Source organism: Etheostoma cragini, chromosome 7 (assembly GCF_013103735.1).
Source record: "Etheostoma cragini isolate CJK2018 chromosome 7, CSU_Ecrag_1.0, whole genome shotgun sequence".
NCBI classification, from domain to species: domain Eukaryota; kingdom Metazoa; phylum Chordata; class Actinopteri; order Perciformes; family Percidae; genus Etheostoma; species Etheostoma cragini.
In genome coordinates this window covers 9,396,299-9,400,517 of record NC_048413.1, presented here as the reverse complement: position 1 = coordinate 9,400,517, position 4,219 = coordinate 9,396,299, and positions in this window count along the sequence as shown.

Below are 4,219 nucleotides of genomic sequence, written 5' to 3'. Positions count from 1 at the left end.
GGCCACCAAACATGACGTTTCACAAGAACACAAGAACACAAGTCCATAGAAGAACACATATTGAGAAACGCCCAGTGTAAACATTAAAGATGCCAGCATGTTAGCATTGTTATTGTTGGCAAATAGCTCAAAGTACCACTGTGCATAAGTACAACCTTACAGCACTGCTGTGTAGACCATTTATCTTCCTGTTGGATCAACACATACATCAAACACTGCTGCCCAGTATCTTTGAGAAGTTTTATTAATAACTCTTATTTCCATAAATGCTGCATACACCTCCTCACTGCAGGCATAGCTGACACCCCGGTCTCCTCTCCCTCGTTAACAACACCTCGTCAGAGAAATGAGGTGAGAAATGTAATTTGGAATTTCAAGTGCTTGAAAGAGACTGAGATATCACCTGGGCTCTGTACCCCCCCCCCCCCCCCCCCCCCCCCCCCCCCCCCCCCCCCCCCCGCCCCCCACTGAAGTTGAATACATCAGCAAACAGATAGCGAACAGTATCACTCATCTACAGAATATCAAGTCAAGGTCTGGTTTTGTTTTTCATTTAACAATGTTAAAATCTAACAAGAGTAATGCTCATTTCTAGTTATGTTGACTCTACATACCAGTTGCACATGGATTAAATCACATGTGGAATGTTAAGTGACGCGGCAACTGCAATCTATTTTTATTCTATTTTTTGCAACATTACTAAGTGGAACTATCCTCCCTCTGGCAAAGATGAATATAAACATTTTTTAAGGAGAGACCCAGCCTGTACAGGATGGATTGGTTTTACCAATCTTACAGGAATTACCAATGAGCTTTCATCCAAGTTTCTCAGTCTGAATCGCTTTACTGAAGTTTTTCAGAATCAAAATGGCAGAAAAATTCAAAATGGTTGAGAAGTTATAAGCTTGATTTGCACCGCTCAATTAATTTAGTTTTGCTTTAAAAAGGTCATGAAAACACATTTTTTCGCAATCATCTTACGATGCGTGATAGGGCCCTACAGGAATACATTATTGTAGCAGGGCTCAGACAGAAAGGGTGATGCCATGTATCTCTCTGCATCAATTAGAGTTAAGCAACATTTGATTCAAAATGTGATGAGCCGTTTGTTCATGCTCTCAGACAACTGTCAATCAAATCTGATCAATACAAAAATTGCTTATAGACACTAAGTATTGCTTAAAAGAAATGACTAAATTACCAAAAACCAAACATTCATGTGTTATTTCTTAAGAAAAAACTATTCTAACTTCGGTAGAAGAGTGTTCATACGCTAATTGAGTTCAGTGACTTTCTGGTAGCATTCAAGAAATCAGGCAGTTGATGTTTGACAGTTTTTTCAAGGCTGTGCTTATATTCAGTCATTTGCTAAACTAATTAAAGTTTACAGACAGTCCCACAAAGCCTATTGACTGTTTTAGAGTAGGAGAGAAAAGACAATTCAAACTGTGTAGAGGTTGTTTGTTAAATAGTTGTGGTTCAATTGGAGCCATCTAATCTACAAATTGATAAAACATGACATTTATTCCTCACGCACTTGAGTGTTTGGCATGGTTATATTCTACACTGAGCAGCCTAAATAATTGAGGAAAAAGGAAAAAGTCAGGGATCAGTAAGTAAAGTACAAGCTTTAGCCTCTGTGGTGTTGGGTGTTTCAAGTCTCGATCGATCATCAGAATAATCCGCCGTTTTTGTGGATTTAACTGCAGTTGAGCACATGCAAAGGTGTCGGATTCACTTTTCAACCTCCAATGTAATTTTCTTAATTATCTAATTCATGGTTATGCATAATAAGCCAATCTATTCATATATACAGTATTAATGAGAGATCCAAGTTGGATTTTGTTATCGTCTCTCACTGTGTCATAATATGATAATAAATGAATGAAAGCCATTTGTCCTGCAAGTTAAATTATTGCTAGACAGAGTGAAATGAATGCGTTCCCAAAGAAAATACATTTTCATAACATCATGATCTGGAATTCCACATTCAGCCTTGCAGAGCTGCTGAAGAAGAGGACAACCCCCTCCCCCGCCGCTCTTTTGTATTTCATTTCAAGATTATGTTTGGGGTGCGTAATTATGACACTCATTAAAAGCTCCTATGCTGAAACAGCGTCAAATGGGGGGAAATATCCTTGGCTGCTATCCAACTCATTAGAATCCCTGATGACGCTTTATGGGATCAGCTTCTTTTTTTCCGCAGCCACTATTTACTATACAGCAGAGTGGAAATATTACAGTAATAACTTATAATTATTTGTGGGTCCAACTGTTAATTTGAGTCGGTGAAGGAGAGGCAGATTGAGAAGTGTGGTTTGCAGTGCCAACAGTCACAGAGGTGATCGGGAATTGTGACAGCTCCAGCCTCGTCTACATGGTGATCTGTTATTTTGGCCCAAACATCAGAGAGCGGACTATGGATGTAACAAGACACATGGCTCACAGTTTGGCTGGAAACGCAGTACAGCAGAGTTTCTCAACATTGAAGTCAGGGCCCCTGGTGGGGTTACAGATGGGGTCAAAAAAGATTTCTGAGACTCATGGGTTTCATAGATTCTTCAATAAAAAGAGCTTCACACATACTTCTGAACATAGAATAAAAATGTGCCGTATTTAAATTGACAACATGAAACCTGAATTTAAAAATAGGGTTGTCTGACAACTCTATAGGATTCACGGCTCAGTATCTTTCCATTCTAAAAAAATCTAAGCATTTATCCACAGAAAGAAAATATAATTTGCAGGTTGCAGGTGAGACAGCTGTATGTTTAATTATGTTGTAATATACAACAAAAAATTTGTAAAACTCAGAATGCTGTCTATTGACTGTTAATATATAATGTATTTGCAAGATGTTCACTTATATTGCTAGGCTATATGCTAGCACCATACGCTATATGCCTAATTTATGTTTTTCATCCCCGTAATTTGGAAAGAACTTGATATGTCCCACTTCTAACCTTTCACCCGTTTACTGATTGGTGCAATTGATAGTGTGTCGCCCATTCTAAGCACTGTGACATATGTACTTATAATAAACCATTCAACGGTGGGTTGAATAAACTTGGTTACAGAGTAGCCGTCCGCAATGGACGTTCTAAACTAAAACAAACGCACCCTCAACGGGGCGGGGATCATTTCTTTGGTCAACACTACACCAAGAGCACAGGAGAAATCCGAGAGGATTTGCTGGCGCACGGTGGCAACCTTAGTGCGAGGAGAAGGACTGAAGCAGGAAATCTGGCCAAGCAACAACATATCTAAGTTGAAGCACCACGTTTGAGCAGGAGCAGAGCGAAGCCAAGTGCGAACAATGGCTATTTGAGTGAAAGAGCAAGGTTTTGAGGGGAATCTGAATGTAAAAATCAATGAGAAATGCTCTCAAATTGAAAGAATGCACTTTTGAATAAAAATAAAAATAAAACTCCATAACAGCCCTGCAATAGCTGTCACGTGTAGAGAATAGACCGAAATAGTAAAATTACAGTATGGACAAGCTGTATGACAAAATCATAATGTAAACAGACAAAGAATAGAAACGGGAGGATGTCGAGAAACTTCCATGTGCTGCCAAAATGATAATTCCAGTCTTTACTAATTACTGTAGCAAAGCTACCCACCTCCAGGTAACAATTATGTTCCAAATTATTTTGCAGAATAAATTGACTTTTTGTGCATGTGAAGAGCTTTCTTTTTTGTCAGTGTGTGGTAAATTGTTCAATGCAATGAGGACCAGCAATTATGTTTGCTCCAGTGTTTTGCAGTCAGTTCTGCAGACACAGAGGGTTTCAACAATATTGTGCCAAAGAAATTCAAATAGCGGAGGTTCACTATGACAACTCACTATGACAATTTGACATCTTGTTTGGAGTCGTGCAAGTGAGTCCCGCTGTGCATCTTTTGACATTTTTCACTTAATATGCATTATAATGCATTTTATCATTTTATCATCATGAATAAGCAAAACAAGGCCTTTGTTTTGACGAGTCAAGGAAATATCAGGCACTTCCAATAGAAGGTCCTAGACAAGCTATTTGAAGACAGATATCTTATGATTAAAGAAACCCTTCTCCTTTAAAGAGATTAACAACCACTCCACTCCTGAGAGACACACTACCAATTTTGATCATGCCTCTTTAAGGTAAAAGGAATTGAAGGTCATTATCCACATAAGTACCATTTAATCTTACCAGACAAAAGAGGAAGACTGTGTGTA